At 35.0% G+C, this 17,737-nt stretch overlaps 1 long non-coding RNA gene and 1 pseudogene across 2 annotated transcripts; one reads left to right on the top strand and one right to left on the bottom strand.

Moving 5' to 3' along the window:
- Positions 1–840: 840 nt before the first annotated feature.
- On the top strand, positions 841–16,839 carry LOC123554118 (E3 ubiquitin-protein ligase XIAP-like; annotated as a pseudogene).
- Positions 11,486–14,023, bottom strand: LOC123540269 (uncharacterized). 2 transcript variants are annotated; one of them, XR_008369556.1, is made up of 7 exons: positions 13,958–14,023; positions 13,430–13,487; positions 13,138–13,206; positions 12,751–12,816; positions 12,469–12,538; positions 12,174–12,283; positions 11,486–11,776 (listed from the first exon to the last, which is right to left on the bottom strand). It is a non-coding gene; the product is annotated as an uncharacterized LOC123540269 (long non-coding RNA). The 2 variants fall into 2 exon arrangements; XR_008369555.1 differs by having other exon boundaries at positions 13,430–14,018.
- Positions 16,840–17,737: the final 898 nt, after the last annotated feature.

Genomic DNA, 17,737 nt, shown 5'->3' with positions numbered 1-17,737 from the left:
TTGATAAAATAGCTGACGGACAAGTGTTCCGCCACAAATCAAGATGCAATATGAAATGCTTAGATTTTGTACTTTAAGGTCCTTTCCGAAGGAAAACAAACCGTATATTATAAGACTAGCACAAGCTGGATTTTTTTATGCTAATAGTGGCGACGAAGTTGTATGTTACTGTTGTGCGCGGAGGCGAAGCAATTGGCGTGAATCTGACATACCTATGGATGTCCACCGTGAAATGAATCCTAACTGCAAATTTCTTCCAAAGAAGTATAAAATACACAGAATGGCAACTGGCTGTAATTTCGCGTGAGCTCGTGTCAGAGCGTGATTTGGCGTTATCTTACTAAAAACAAACATCGGCGAGCATGGATTTACAATTTGTACCTTTAAAACCACATTTAAAATACATGTTAGCTTCTAAAACAAAATTAGTTTAATGTGAAATGGTCTTTAGACACGAAGTACACGTTTTATTTTGCCATCGAAAGAAGCGTGGTCATATTACCGATGAATAATTGCTTTCGCATACAAAATGGCGCGTGGAGAAAGCGCCACTTCCGGTAAACGAGATCTCGTTTTTTTTTGTCACGGGAGGTTGGCGAGATTTGCTCTATATGCCTTTCAAGTTGCCAATCTAATTATTTTTATAGCTCTTTGTTTCTTCTCCGTAATTCTGAGGTTAACATTCCTATCAAATCTCCTGTGCAGGCTTCAACCATCCCAAGAACCCCTGCTCATACCAATATATTACCTGAAAATATTCAGCCAACAACCCGACCTGAAACAAATCCTACCACTAACACATCATTACAACATACGGGACGTCATAAAGATACTAGAAACATGGCTGTGAACAACGTTCCTCAAAATGTATTACGAAAAGGTGCTTTCAGTTCAGATCAACGAATTAATCGTTCTTTTGATCAGACGCATTTGGGTAGTGCTCAAGCTAGGGCTCATGGCAATTTTGTTCATGTAGACACGCCAGGTTCTCGGCCACAAGAACATGTAACAGTCGGGGATCGTGACTCTGAGGTTTCTAAAGTTGGTTTCGATATGACATCACCAAATGGCAGAGTGTGTGAAGGTGTGTGTTTTATTATCTTGTCATAATATAACTTCAGTTGGAAAACAAACATATTTATTGTCAAGTAACACATTTAATAAACAAAATATTTGAAAACATCCTTTGGAATAACAAGTTCTAGCAAGTAGCGAACTCATTTTCAAAGTAACTGCACATTGTACCGAAACTTTAAATAAACTTTTGCATTAAATCAGTAGAAGATTCAGTCCAGAATAGGTACCGAAATTGTATCCATTAAAATATGCCATTTCAGGGACAACTACAGGTACTTTGGCAAAATATCCCAAATACGCTAGCAAAACTGTGCGTGTCACAAGCTTTAACGACTGCGGTGATATTGTTATTCCACCTGACAGTTTAGCTGACTCTGGATTTTTCTACGCTGGTTTTTGGAGACTGTGTGAGATGCTTTCAGTGTGGTGTTGGTAAGTTAATATATTGGCAATTATTTAATTTCTTAATGGCACCTAAAATATTTTGTGAATTACCTACTATATACTAAAACATTAAACGGTATTTTTTAAAGATAGTAATATGCTGCTAATATTTCTGTCGTTTTTTTTTTTATTTTGATGTTGAATATTTTCTTATGCAGGTCTTCGGCACTGGTCTGAGGAAGATGATCCTTGGATTGAGCACTCGAGATGGTCAAAGGATTGCTCCTTTGTAAGGCAAATGAGAGGTCAAGAATTTGTTAATCTTGTGCAGATGGCAGTACAATATTCGCAAAACGTAAGTTGTTTTAAATTGGAATTATGCGCATTTTGCAAGTAGAAACCCAGCTGAAATAGATGTATATTTAAAAATGGTGGAGAGAATTATAACTTTTAACCCAATATACCAAACTCTTCCTATTACCAGTACGAAATAATAATTTTCTAATTATGACTTCTTATTTTGACTGGGCCAGTCTTTTTTAAATAAGTAAAACTGCATGTAGGAGTTGCTTAAATCTCATCCCATAGGTAAGGGAGATCACTGCATAGAAGATTGAAGAAAATAACTATTATTTTATTGGTCCGATTTCATTATTCTAAAGAATCAACTTCAAATACTTATGCGGCATTATCGTTAATCTAACACATTTAAATGCACAACAACCGAAAATTGCTTTAATAAAACATTCACCAAAACACACTATGTGCTGTAAGATGCGCACATAGCCACTTTAAGTTTGAATTACAATCTACAACGGGAGAAGATATAGTTTATTTAAACAATAAGCTGAATTAGTTTTATTCATTATTCAGATATTTACATCATTGTTAAAACTCAATAATTTGATCTTGTTTATAAACACTAGCCGCAAGTTTCATAATCATGAAAAGGTCAAACAATTGAAAGTGATGTTTTATGTTTATATACAATACTTATCAAAAAACAGTAAAATTATTCTATCATAAAAGTGCAACCACTGTAATTTAATATACCATAAATAATCCAACTTGTTTATTCTTAGAATTATTCCGTCAAGTATTACTTTGATCAGATGCAAAATCTATATCGATAAAACACCTATCATTATCTGTTATAGCAAAACGAGAGCGGAGAGAGCTAGAGTAATGCTACTGCAGGTATGTACTTCTGTGAAAATACATTTTATTTAATATCTAATTGCCCAACTGTTGTAACCAGTAACCACTTCAAACTTCAATTAAAACGTTTTGTGATATATTACACGGTCCAAAAATATACAGTATTTTAAATTACTATAACTTGTAATATATTTGGCCTTCATTAATTTTAGTTTTTATTTTGGTTTTGTAGCGTCAAACGGAGAGACTCGCGGCGGGGAAGATGTAGAAAACCTAATGCACACCGACGCTGCTCAAAGTGTTCTAGAAATTGGATACCATCCAAATATTATACGAAGGGCTATTAAAGCGATAGTAGAAGTAAATGGTAAGTAATCAGCATTCTCAGTGTATTTATTATCTTTAGGACCGTTAAAGCATTCCTTACATTCGAAAGTGTACGCTTACGCACATGTATATGCGGATCTGCTTGTATATTACTAGTATTATAAGCGCAGTTGTATGCCCCCTGCGACGAGTTGTTTCTTTGACATTCAGACTGAAAACAGTTCCAGCCGAATAACTGGAGAAATCGTAGACCTACCGTCGTCAAACTGCATAGGATGATTGCGTGCGGTCAGTAGATTATCTCTATCCAGAATTCAAAGGTAAAGTAAGTTAAGACTGGAAACGCCACCAAGTCCACTCAATAACTGGAGAAACCTTAAACTTAAAGTAGTCAGACTTCGTAAGATGAGTAGATGACCCCTATAGTTTTAAGGGTAAGTATAAAAAGGTCAAGGTCAGACTTACCTCGAAATTGAAAACCGTTTCCTATCAGTTACTTTAATTATTGTAGTCAAACCACAAAGGGCATGCCATAATGTGGGAGCATATGTGTTTTACAAGTTGTTCTTGCTTTTTTATATAGTCAGTTTAAATGTCGTTAAAATTACGACTAACAACATCTTCCCTTTCTTAAATCTAATTTCAGGACAGAATGACTTAACAGCTGCACATTTAGTGGAAAAGATATTTGAGATAGAAGAATCTGACAATGCCTCGAATACAGTACAAAATGGAGAACACCGTCAACAAGAAGAGCAAATAACACAGTCGTCTCTTTCTCGACATGAACCTACCGTTATGAATGGAATAACATCAGAACACAGGGATCGGAACAGTATTGAAACGCAAAGAACAACAGAAGCGCAAGCGACGAGTACAAATGAAGCAAACAGTTCGAATTTATCTTCAAAGCCAAGTTCTGTAGGGCCCTCTTTGTCAACTCACATGAGTGGCCCAGAGAGTTCAAGAGAAACACGTATGTACTTAGTTTCAATTGGCGTTTTTATTAGCTCACCTGAGCCATAGGCTCAGGGTGAGCTATTGTGATCGCTCACCGTCCGGCGTCCGTCCGTCCGTCCGCACATTCTTTTAAACAACTTCTCCTAAATCACCAGCCCACTTTTGATGAAACTTCACAGAGATGTTCCTTGGATGGTCTTCTTTAAACATTATTCAAAGAATTGAATTCCGTACAGAACTCTGGTTGCCATGGCAACCGAAAGGAAAACCTTTAAAAATCTTCTATTCCAAAACCACAGGGCCTAGGGCTTTGATATTTGGTATGTAGCATCATATAGTAGTCCTCTACCTAGATTGTTCAAATTATCCCCCTAGGGTCAAATATGGCCCCGCCCAGGGGCTGACATAGTTTACATAGACTTATATAGGCAAAACTTTGAAAATCGTCTTGTCCAAAACTACAGGGCCTAGGGCTGTGATATTTCGTATGTAGTATCATCTAATGGTCCTCTATCAAGTTTGTTCAAATTATCCCCCTGGGGTCAAATATGGCCCCACCCATTGTTTATATACACTTACATAGGGAAGTTTGAAAATCTTCTTGTACAAAACCTCATGGCTTAGGGCTTTGATATTTAATATGTAGCATTCTATAGTAGTCCATTACCAAGATTGTTCAAATTATGTCCCTGGGGTCAAATATGGCCCCGCCCTGTGGGTCACATGGTTTATATAGACTTCTTTGGGGAAAACTTTGAAAATCTTCATGTCAAAACCACATAACCTAGGGCTTTAATATTTGGTTGATGCATCGTATAGTAGTCCTTTACCAAGACTGTTAAGATTATTCCCCGGGGGTTAAAAATGGCCCGCCCTGGGGGCACATGGCTTAAATAGACTTGTACAGGGAAAAGCCTTTAAAAAAATTCTTGTCTTAAACCATAAGGCCCAGAGCTTAGATATGTAGTATGTGGTATGCTCAAGTGGTTTTGTTACAAGATTGTTCAAATCATGACCGTGGGGTCAATATAGGCCACGCATGGGTGGTTTCTTGTTTTACATAGCTAAGAGATTTTGACCACTTGTAAAATGTTTGATAAAAATTTCAATACTCATCTTGAATAGTCTTAATTTTGACCGACTGACCTACTTTCTTGTTTTTGAAATTACAGCAAAGTTATTTGGACCACATGTATAATTTTTGATACAAATTTCAATACTCATCTTGAAAAGTCTTAATTGTGACCTACTGACCTACTTTCTTGTTTTTGAAGTTACAGCGTAGAATTTGGACCATGTGTATAGTTTTTGATACAGATTTCAATACTCATCTTTAATATTCTTAACCCTGACCTACTGACCTACTTCCTTTTCTTTTTGAAGCTAAAGCAAAGAGATCTGGATCACCTGTATAATTTTTCGTACAGATTTCAGTAGTTATCTTGAATTATCTTTACTGTGACCTACTCGCCTATTTTTTGTGTTTGAAGCTTTAGCAAAGAAATTTGATCAAGCAAGCAACTAAACTCAGGTGAGCGATATAGGGCCATCATGGCCCTCTTGTTAAGTAAAGGGATCTAATTAATTAAGCATGTTTGTGAGACTGAATATATTGTTTGATGCACCTTTTTCAGTAACAAGGTTTTACCCAGATTTCTTTTTAAATATAAGACAATACCATTGATATGATACATATTTCTTAAGAACTCTGAGGGTGGAAAAAAATCTTTTCTGATTGTCAATCAGACATTTAGGACACCGAAATAATGATATAAAAACAATTTTGACTTAATTTGCATGTGGATTGTTAAACTGATGTCAGAGTATCCTAGTTAATATAAAAAACAATACTCAATGCAAACATTTTTATAAAATCTCTCTTTTTTTATGTTAACATGTAAACCAAATATGTTTTTCATATCTTTAAATACTAGTAAAATATAATCCATTATTTAGTTCCATGGCAGTTAAACATATTACTAACATTCCTCTCAAACGTAGAAACAAGTCTACAAAATAAAAATTAGTTGGACTTAGTAATGAACTTTTAAGTGATTAATGAAGTTGCAGATTGAACACTTAAAACAAATAGCTGAAGAAAGTATTACACGATAATACATGTAACCCCAGGCGGTTATTTGAAATCAAAGTACCGATAGCACAGTACTGATGGAATGTGATTTATGTTAGTACGTGTATGAAAAGAATCCATTCCAAAAATGGCACAAGCGCTAATATGTGTATAAAGACCCGAACTGTACCCCACCCACTACATTATAAAGATAATCATATGAATTAACAGGTAGTTTCCATTTAGTAACAATGATGTGTATATAGCATTATTTTTACAGTGTTACATTTATTCTTATTATATACAATTTTATTTTACAAAGAATTATGAGATCTTATAAATATATTTATCTGTGTAAAGTATCACTTAAACTAACAACCTCAGTAAATATCGAGATGGCACATTATAAAGCAGAACTTTTGTTTATAAGTAACAAGCAATTACTTACTGGAAAAATGTATATAAATAAAATGCTGCACATTACATGTATTACATTTTTCTGGTATTAGTATTTTAACAATATGTTTTTTTTCAAACACATTCAGTGCAATAATAGATTTATTCATATATGTGTTCATATTTACAATCACTTCATCAAATTTAATTAAACATACACTTCAGCCCTATTAGAGATATCTATCTTGAATATAAATAGTAAAACAATAAAACAGTTATGTCAAAATACATATTGTTTGCAAAATTGATACATACAATACATGCTAAATTCATAATAGCATGTGATTGAAGTCCTGATCTGTACCCCACCCACTTTAATACATAGGTACATATCATGTAATATCTAGAATCCATATACAGTCAAACCTATGTTGAAGACCACCTGTAGATAAGACCACCTTAACAAAAACACTGATGCAATGCCAAACGGCACCAGTTTTTATTACCATGAGACCATTATTAATGGATATTTCACCTGTTAATTGAGACCACCAGTCAACAAAGGTAAGTTTTTGTTCTTCCTGTTTGTGGTTTTTACAGAACATGTTCGGCTGTAGTAACAATAATATGTTTGCACTGTTATCAAATTTCTACTGTTATTCTCATTATATGTACAATATCACTGTATAATAAATTGTGAGATCTTAGAAACTTATATACATCGGTGAAATTAGCTCTTCCGTGTGACTACAACATAATCGTTTGTTAATAATCTATAGCGCTATGACAAAATACTTTGATTAGCAGAGTATTTTAAAAAGCAATAAGCATGTACTGACCAACTGAAACATAGTAATATAAATTATATGGTAATAATTATAACTCATTTCTAATACTACGTTTTTAAATAACTATGATACAAAATAGTCTGCCTTCAAATGTAATGAAGTATACAACAGGCTTAGTAGATACATTTGCAGAGAATGTTATACTGACAAGTACTTTTCATGTTGACAAGTATCAACAAAGAAACATTTGAGACTGAGGGGCAAGCAAATATTATCATTAAGCTTCAGTATCCCTTCATGCACATTATTTAATTTTCCAGTTCATCTTCTACTGATTGAACATTGCTACAACCGATTCCATTGCATTCCCCACAGGCAGTAGAACAAGGCAGACCATGCTTACGGCAAGTGCATCTTCGAGAGTCGCAATTTTGTTTGCAGTTGCATCTTATGATTTTCAAAAGTCTCTCTGGCGCAGCAGGTAAATCACATTTCAGTGGGGTAAGCCTGCCATCTTTTTCATACCAGCCCCATTCCCGTGGTTGTAGTATTCTTTCAAGCCATGTCTGAACTTGTAGGTACACCCTGTAGCTGTGATATTTGGCCGATCGAGAAGTTGGTGGTAAACTCTGTACTTGTACAACTGTTGTGCCTGTACTGACACGCTGAAAAAACTTTCTGTATCTTAGCCTATCTAAACCTTCAATTTTCTTGCCATTGAACAACGTACACATCATTTGCTCTCCTGCTCTTTCGACCTCTTCGTGAGTGGACTCTTTCAGAAAAATCTTTGCATTTGCATGGAAATCTGTGTCGACCATGGCTTTTTTTAGAGCAATTCCTTTTCCTATTCCGTATATCCTCGATGTAGTGTCACAACCGCAGAATGCGTGGACAACAGGTAAAACACTGCATATGCCTTCAGTTAGTACATTCTTTGTCTTAGAAATATCCCAAATTTTCTTTTTCTTTGAACCAGAGTCAGACTTAAAAAATATCTTTTCCCTGCCTTCTTCCGCATGATGACACAGTAAAACTAAAAGGTCTGTATCGTCACCAATAACCACCGTCGGTTTTTCATCTGATAATTCCACTGTTGTTTTCACTATCAAGAGATCAGCATCGTCTGCCGCATAGTGGACGTTACAATTGGTATGTAATAATTTTTCTCCTAACATCTTGATGAAGTTCTGTTTGTTTTCTTTATTTGTCAAGATCGATTCCTTTTTGGTTTTACAAGTGTAACTCTCGCTGAAGGATATTTTGCTCCTATTCTGCCTTTCGTCCTTCGTTCGTGTGTTGTGTCTTTTGTAGAAGGCCCATTTTCATACCCGTCAAATACAATATGTGCATTTTTATAGTTTGTTTCGACAAATCTGCAATAATTACTACATATTGCTCCAAACGAGGATCCATATTCCCAAGGGATTCGTTGAAGTAGAGATCCGCCATCCAAAACAATATGACACACGGTCATGGGTGGTATATATGTTGCATCACATTGTCCCAAGTCCCATATAGTGTTAGCGATTTGAGGCTTCTGTGCTTCTCTCATTAATCCTGAATTGTCAAAAAGTGCTGATGGATTTGCTGACAACTCATGCTTAAATATCTCCTCAGGATCATCAGTATAGCTGTCCGCAACTGCCATAATTCTTTGGAACAGTAGCTGAGGGTCTACATGGAACTCTTCTCCACCAACTTTGATATTTGTTTTGGACCCCAATGTAACAGCTTGATCGGTACGTTTAAACGAATGTTCAAGAACCTTTTTCCCTTCCATGTTCTTCAGTATTTTCTCACCTACATTTCTTGCCGTGTCCGCGTTTACATTTACGTCTGCTAAACTTCCCGTTTCAATATTTCTCAGGTTTGCTTCATCTGAAAATGGGTTTCGCTCCCGAAGAAACTCTAAAAACACTTGCCGATCTTTCTCATCCCTGTCGATTCGAGATTTTGCAATATCCTTGTGCTGATCACTTGTATTGTATTTCTTGTTAGTATATTCTTGCATTGCAAAATTTATTTCTGCACAGGCTGGCATAGACAAAATCCACTGCGTTCGTTGTAACTCTGACAATCCTCTGCCTCTTGTCAGTCCACCTACAGACTTGACACTGCGCATAAGTACTTGTTCAATAACCAGATCGGTAGAAAGACCACCCCACATTCTGTTTGACCTTCGGACCACATGCAATCCCTTTTCAAATGCTTGGCAAACTTCAGGATGTGTTATATGAAGACAGTTCATTTGCTGACGGTACATGTAGCTTGATTTCGTGTACAGATTATGTCCTGCAGCTGCAAAAAAAGGAAGCATGTTTTTCAAACTCTTGAGGTGACATCGCCAATTCCCAATCCTTTCAGCTGCGATAAACTGTTTCAGTAGGTTGATCATTTCTAAGTATTGTAGCCATAATTTTGCAGTTCTAGAATTTTTCAATGTATGCTTAGTACTTTCAACTTTGTCAACCATTTCTTTAAGATTTACATTGTCTTCAGTTACTAGTAGCCGTTGATCAATTTTCTGCTCGAGTACACTTTCAAAAATTGTGACTAATTTTCTCTGTTCAGGTGAGTAGGCTTCATCATTGCTTCTCCCTTTTCAGCATTATTGTTATTCTCATCTGTATACTGCGTTTCCATTAACTCAGGAAATGTCTTCTCCATAATGAGCTGGTCAAGTGCATCACTGGCCAAGAAATGACCTCTAATTGCCCTCTGAACCGCCTTTCCACTTAGCATATGGCAAACAGTGTTTGGAGCATATACAGTGCTTAGTAGTTCTGAAAGACCGCTATTTTCCATAATCTTCCCTATACACCCCAAGAAACTCATTTCCATATGAAAGGCACCAAGTCTGATTACAGCTCTCTTCAGCTCACTAGAATCTGGTTCGTTTGTTATGATAGTCATGGCCTTCCAATACAGTGGTTGGTCAAATGTTATGACAGGGTCAATGTTCATCAAACGGGCTTGCTGTGCAACGTATGTCAAGGTGGAATATATGCAGGACATATCACTTGGGTTCATGTCTATCATGGGAAGGAACTGGACTTTGGACTCTCCTGGATGTTCACCCTTCTGAACAGTTTGCATGATTCCAGACCAGCTTGGTGTCATTGGTCTTAGTGGGCGTGTAATTTTAACAATAAACTCGAAGTTTCCAGGTATAGGATCCTCACAATCTATATCCAACAACTTCTCAAATATGACATTTTCAAGGACATTGTCATTTTGTTTATAATATTTTATATTGATTTTCCCAATTTTGACAAGCTCTTCATTTGTTACTTGTATCCTGGGCACAACTCGTCTTTTGTTGTCCTTTGGTGTAAATGTTGCAATTATGCCCATTCCATGGAATGTGTTATGGCCGTCAATCGTCGCAGTGTTGTGATCTATATTGTCAGCAACAAATTGTACATACTGTTCAACATTGTTCCTGTCAACTGCATTGCCTTGAGTATATGCTGCACATTTCTCGTATTTTTGTACTTCTTGGTAAGAAGAGCAGAAGCCTAGACTGTTTAGGGTCTCTATGAGAATTCTTGATCCAAACTGGTGATGTAACTGAACACCTAATCCAAGCTGGAGAGGACATATTATACTTCTAGGAATCGCTGCTTGGACAATTGCTTGGCTAATAGCTGTGATAATTCTCTCTGGGTCCTTTTGGTCAATGAGTTGCTGTAATAATGTTACTAGACTAGGAGGTACATATTTTCTGTTGCCTTCAGTTGACATATCATTTGCAGATGGGTATATCTCTGTATTTTCCTCCATATCTTTGATGTCATTCAGAATCAGTTTTCCTGCTGTCTTTATGATTGCCAGTTTCTCACTTTCACTGTCATTTTTATTTTGTCTGTGATAATAGTTATGTAAAATAGCATGGGCTCTACTTCTGAAAGTAACAACATTGGATTTTCCATTCAATTCTGTAATTATAATACTATTACCATAATGCTCTAGCATTCTTCTTTTCATATATGTTGTGCTGTACGAGTTATCTTCACCACAAATGGATGCCATTTTTTGTACCAAGTCGCTGATTGTGGTAAACCCAATTTCAGTTTCCTCAAATTCTTCCAAAACAGTTTTGAAGGCATTGTCAGCACAAACGCAAGCAGGTCTGCCTTTCTTTGTCTTGCTGCACTGGTCCGTCTCATATGCTGCTCCATCATCTGTCACTGGTGACTGAAAACATTTTGGAATTTTATATCCAGACCTAAAATTAGAACAACAAGACTGGTGATATCTAGCTTCAGCAGCAGGAAGATCACAAACACATTCTAATCGGCCTAATACTATATCACCCAATCATCATTTCTTTCTAAACAAACATCTTTAATAGACTTTTGAAACTCTAATGTTAAAACAGGGTGAACATCTCTACCTCGTTTACGTTTATGTTGTTTATGTGTTGCATTTGTTCCACAGAAAAAACACTTCGTTTGAAAGTCAAATGATAATTCTAATGACTGTCTAGTACTTGGACTTGTATATAAATTTTCTTTGCTGCTGCTATTGAGACGATTCTGATTGGGGTGGCAGTAAATCCTCCTGCATTCCTTGTGAACTTGCTGTCCAGGTGAGACGACCAACGTTCGACCTGTAATTCATACAAATTTACTTTACTTATAACTAATAAACCTTACATTAATCTTTATTTATGCTTTCATTTAGAATTTCATGTTTCTTACATATTTGATGTTGCTGAAGAAATATATTTTGGATAATACACGCATGTGCATGCATGTGTGCGCGTGTGTGACAATAGTTTAATCATAGACAATACTGAATGAATTCATTTCAGCTTTAGTAAGTATAAAAGAAACGATTTTACAAGTTTTGGAAGAAACAATTTAAGAAAATGGCAATGTTATTGTGCTACCTAGATAATGTTATACTAGATGACACTATAGTACGAAATATTAAACTGATATATATAGATCAGGAGAGCCTACAACACAAGACCCTTTAAATACTTGCTTTTAAGAAGCACTAACCCTTATTCTTGCTGGCTGCTATGATGCTCTGGCATCCCCTGTCGCCAAGAACTGAAGTGGGGTTGTCGTCTCTAACGCCACATAAAACGCAAGTGTTTTCATCAGAAGTACTGCAATTGGAATAGAAATACAAATGTATCAATAATCTATACTATAATACGAAAAAGTTACTTGAAATTCAAAAGATCATTGAACAATCTCTATGTACATTTAAGAGCCAAGAAAATGTTATTATCATACAAAAATCCATTCAAAGATGATGAAATTAAATAACTAATAACTTTTAAGTAATTACCTCATGATCTGAACTTCAGTTGAATACCAATATCATTATTCACAACAGGTGTTGAATTCTTCTGCAGCAACTGTAATAATTAAAAAGAGTAATAAGTTTAAAAAGAATATAAATAAATAATGAACCAAAAAATAAGGGACATCAAGAAGATAAATATGCTAAGAAATTGTATTTAGGTCTGTTTACAAATATATTTTATATGCTTAATAGCCAAGAAAATAACATTATCATACAAACATCCATTCAAAGACAATAAGATTAAATAACTATGTAAGTAACTACCTCATGACTTGAACTTCAGATCATAATACACAACAGGTGTGGAATTCTTCTGCAGCAACTGTAATACTGAAATAAGTTACAAGTTTATTATAGGACCCAACTAGTAAACAAAATTCTCAGTGACATCAGGAACATAGATATGCTAAGGAAGTGTAATGGTTACAAGTACAGGACTATTTAAAAAAAATAATAAAAAATGGACATTATTTTATGCATAAAATTTATGTCCACGATGGCGTTCCATAGTTAAATAATAAAAAAGAGAGACTTTCTTTATTGCTTTTCCCCCATATTTCCCTACATGATACTCCTGAAAGCATATCAAATATATACAAATTCCCTAATTTACCATTTCAGTCACAAATAACTAATAACTTAAGTATTTACCTCATGACCTAACTTCAGCTAAATACCAATACCATAATACACAACAGGTGTTGAATTCTTCTGCAGCAACTGTAATAATAAAATAAGTAATAAGTTTAATACAGGATCCAAATGAATATAAATAAATAATGAACAAAAAATCAGGGACATCAAGAAGATAAATATGCTAAGAAATTCTATTTTCAAGTCTGTTTACAAATATATCTATTATGCTATATAGCAAAGAAAATGTTATTATCATATAAAAATCCATTCAAAGACAATGAGATTAAATAACTATGTAAGTAGCTACCTCATTACTTGAACTTCAGATCATATTACACAACAGGTGTGGAATTCTTGTGCAGCAACTGTAATAATGAATAAGTTGTAAGTTTATTATAGGATCCAACTAGTAAACAAAATTCTCAGTGACATCAGGAACATAAATATACTAAGGAATTGAACTTGTTTTAATCCTGGTTACAAGTACATGACTATTTAAAAAAAGAAATAAAAATTGATATTATATAGTTTATAAAATTTATGTCAGCGATGGCGTTCCATAGTTTTAAAAAATTCGGAAAGAGGGACTTCCTATACTTCGGGTTTTTTCATTTTTTTTCTACATGCTACCTTTGTAAGCATATCAAATATATATAATTTCAATACTTTTCCCATTTCAGTCGCAAATAATGTTTTTTAGGTGCATAAACCGCATTTCACATTGCGTCGTCTGCTAGACCGCAACAAGCATAAACTTTTCATGATTTTCATTTATTTCCGTACTGAAGACATATTTATGGATTTTCCCAAGAAATATTATCATAAACAAACTTACCACATGCAGAATGTTCGATGATTGCCAATGATTTAAATTGTTTTTTCAGTTATTGTCCGATTCCGAGACATATTATTTACACGGTATAGCGTTATATTTCCTAACCGTGAACTTTACTGCGGAGTATGGCAGGACGTTCGAGACATAACATTGTGTACAGTACTTTGCAGATTAAATACGTCTTTTTTCAAGTAACGCCTAGGGATTTTGTTGAGGACTTTTAGTATGTTATCACACTTGTATTTATCTTCGTTTTTATAATAAATACTCTTGTGAAGGAATTTGTTTGACCATTTCTCCCAGACAGCTTTGCCTATAACACTGCTTTGATAGTAAGAAACCCAATACATATAGGATTTGATTCGGCCAACCATATCATCAATATGATACTGCGCTTTGGTGATATATACCGTTATGCATTCAAACCCCCCGTAAAGTAAAAAGATGTGAAATAATGGCATTCAGCCGATAGTTATTCGTAGGAAATTACTGCACCATTGGTATATATTCAAAGTATGTTGAACAATTTTTACTGGGCATGAGTGGCTGCCTCAAAGGTGGTGATAGAGTAGGCCAAATGTTCCGGTCTGTAACGATAATGACGTCAGAGGTGGTAAATTATTCCGCATTGAACTACATTGTACAGCGGATAGATACGAAATAGTTGTGAGACAGTCTGTTCCTGATTAAATTCTGTTGTACGGTTACATAGAGAAGGTGATTTTGAGTAATCAGAAAATCACCTTCCAATAATAAGCTGGGGGATATGATTAAACAAAACCTCATTCTGTAAATTTAATGAGTTTCTTGCGTAAACTAATTATAGATGTGTCTTATTTCTCTAGGAAAATCTCAACTGTTGGAGCAGAAAAAACTGAAAGAGGAAAATGAGAAGTTAAAGCAACAGTCAATATGCACAAAATGCAAACAAAACGACGTTTGCATTGTTTTCCTTCCTTGCGGACATTTAGTCACTTGTGAAGAATGCGCACCAACAGTAAGGTACTGCACGATGCAGACCTGTGGTAAATACATTAAAGGAACGGTCAGGACGTATTTGGCTTGAAGTGGTATTCTATACATAGACACATAAAAAAGTTATTTAATGAGCAGACTCTTTCGCTATATTGTTTCCCCACGCGAAGGAATTGTAACTGCATAAAACAAAACTCAAGGGAATTCATTGGTAGCAACGGGAGAAAATGATCATTGAATGAACCATAACTATCTAAAACATTTTGAATAACCTCCCTTTTTGTACTTAAATGATTCTAATTTTTGTCCGCATAAATATTTACATTTAAAGAATCACGTTTCAATGATAGGCTGCAATAAGAGGAAAGCTCAAGCCAAAGTACCTTAACTCTGTTATTTTAAATATTTCAAAGGTTTGCTCTTACAGTAACTTTACACTGTTTAGGGAATTTTAAAGAAACTTCAATTAATGATAGACATAAATAAAGGAAAGTGCTTGGCGCAAGAATTCTTACTAATTTCCGAACTGTTTCTTTATTATTTGACAAATAATTTGCTAATATTGATTGGAATTTATAGAAAATGGATTACTAAATTAGTAGAAGTAATACTTTGTTGTACAAATGTAGACATGTTTCTTTTAAGGCGTCGTCTTCACAGACAAGTGGGCGTGCATTAAAGAAGACTAGTGTCAGAGTGGTTTCGGAAAAGATGCCTATTTTGAGATACTTCAGATGCAGTTGCAACAGACGGGATACCTACACAGAGATCGGTTTCAGTAAAGACATTTAACTGTGCTTTGGTTTTCCATACAAATATAATTTACTTAATGTTGACCTGTATAAAATGATGAAAAAGATATATTAAAAAAAAAGAAAAAAAGACGGAATATGTATCAAATATTGATATAATTTCGCAAAACTTGACGGTTGTTTTATAGTTAAAACTTTCCGTTTTCAAAAATATATGTTTTCATTGTAATGATTTATGTAACTTTATATACTAAAATAGGTATATATTTTCTTTGGTACACCTGATTTATATCTGGCAGCGTACCTTCATGACGGAGTGGTTTTGTTCGCTGATTTCAAATCGCTTGCCCCGCACTGCTGATGGTTCGATGTAGAAATATTTAATATGAGGAGGCCATACAACTTGCTTACGGAAGGGCAGTGGTTCTACCCAGGTGCTCGCTCGTGCCTGAATAATGTCCGTCCTAAGGAGCTCCTGGGTCTCCCACCTGGAAAGTCGCCATATGACCTATAATTTTGTTGGTGTGACGTTAACACCAACAAAATTATATCTAGCAACCATTGATCAATAGCATGATAAAGAAATATTTTGAATTAATATTGAATTCTTTGTTTTGTTGTACGTTTAGCGTTCTATTCAAAGTATTTCAGAGAGAACACATACATCGCCCTGGCGGGGATCTAACTCACAACCCCACGTTCCAATCATTTGAGCTGTCTATATTGAGTTAAGCGGATGGGATTTTGAAATAGTTGTTTGCTGCTAAAAACGTTTATGTGCAATGTTGAAACGAAATAATTACTGGGTTGATTATATTGATATTATGTTTGTTTGTGATATGCATAAACTGTCTTATATTTGTATTTTATTATTATAACTGAATATGGTACACTAGTATTAAATGGCATAAGGGCACAAAAGTTTTGTATGCTATGTATAAATTGCTCAATAACATTTAAAACATGTCTCAAAAAACTTTAAACTTATCCCCTGTCATAATATTTGATATCATTTGTTCTGTTTATTTTTTACCTTGTAAAGGTAATATCATGTTGTTACTGAATGAATTATGTATATATATATTTGATTAAAAACGCTTAAATGCAGTAGCCGTAGCTTTCGACCTGCGGCTTATATAAGAAAACTGAATTGACGTTACGTCCTTGACGTGTGTTTCTTATGATTGTTAGACAGTGGAGCACTATTTTTTTTTTGTATTTATGTCATAGGGCCGGTATGTCCTTAGTTTGTTTTTGATATGTTTTCAATTGTTATGCGTGCAGCTTTACCAGTCACATCACCGCAAAGCCGACCTTATTGTGGCCGTTGGTGTTAAAATGGACGGCCACTGGATCGTCATATTTTGTTGTAATCCCGGATAGGTTTAATAAGTGTCTGTGGTACAAAGTATCGCCGGTTTTCCCTACATATATGTCGGACTGGCAACGTCTACAGTACACCGCGTACACTACGTTTGGTTTGAACTCTTACAGTTAATTCCGTTGCGCATGTTATATGTCGTTCCGTTGACGTGTATGAATGATTAGGCTTTTATGATGTATGGACACACGGCACAACTTGATTCTTTTTCCTTAAAGGCCTAGATCCACTACTATATAAGTGCCCCCCCCCCCCCCCCCCTCAAACAAGCACCTCCCATGTTCATTATCAGAGATTATGTAACGGTAGCTGATTAGAGGGCAATTAACACAGCAGGGGTCCCAACTAGACTATGAAGATGTGTGCATTGGAGTTGAAAGAAATTAATTTTCCTTTGGTAAATGTGGAATAATAATAATAATAATTATATAGATAATTGTTGTTTTCTGATAATTATATTCTAATATTACAAATGAAAATAATGATAAAAGATACTGTAATAATATTAAAAATAGTAATAATGATAAAACTCGTGTATACTGTAGCAATGAGTTCTTTGTGTGGACAAACAATATCTTATAATATCATGATTATAATGAAAAAGATCATACCGATATGAAGGTGATCCTTCCATTATATTTATATAGAAAACTTATATAAAGAATGGGAAAA

Source organism: Mercenaria mercenaria, unplaced genomic scaffold (assembly GCF_021730395.1).
Source record: "Mercenaria mercenaria strain notata unplaced genomic scaffold, MADL_Memer_1 contig_4848, whole genome shotgun sequence".
Taxonomy (NCBI): domain Eukaryota; kingdom Metazoa; phylum Mollusca; class Bivalvia; order Venerida; family Veneridae; genus Mercenaria; species Mercenaria mercenaria.
This window is presented reverse-complemented; position numbering and strand designations above follow the sequence as displayed.